This window comes from Eurypyga helias, unplaced genomic scaffold (genome assembly GCF_000690775.1).
Source record: "Eurypyga helias isolate BGI_N326 unplaced genomic scaffold, ASM69077v1 scaffold45389, whole genome shotgun sequence".
Lineage (NCBI taxonomy): Eukaryota > Metazoa > Chordata > Aves > Eurypygiformes > Eurypygidae > Eurypyga > Eurypyga helias.
This window is the reverse complement of record NW_010274901.1, coordinates 2537-2941: the sequence shown is the minus strand read 5'-3', so window position 1 is coordinate 2941 and position 405 is coordinate 2537.

Below are 405 nucleotides of genomic sequence, written 5' to 3'. Positions count from 1 at the left end.
TTGGGGGGAGCTGCACCGTCATGTGCCTGGGGAGGCTCCGGGGAGAGCGGATGGGGAAGGGCGCTGGTGTGCCGGGAAGGCGGCTGGGTTTGGAGGGCCAGTTTTGGACCTGCTTTGGACCTTTACTCCTGCTTTGCCGTGCTGGGGTGCGGCTGCGCTGCCAGGCAGGTTTACCGAAAAGGGGTAAGAGAGCTCCAGTTCTCTGAAGTCTTCCCAGGGTGCTGGTGGCTTCATCGGGGAGGCATCTCACAGCGCACCTCCTTCTCAACACTTTTTCTGTTTGCAGTCCACTGTGTCCTAGCTCAAACAGGGCTTGACTAAACTGGGTTCTGACAGAAGCGTGGAGAAGCCCCCATGTAAAAGTCGGGTGGCATCAGGCAGGAAACCAGATGCCTCCCAGCCGCA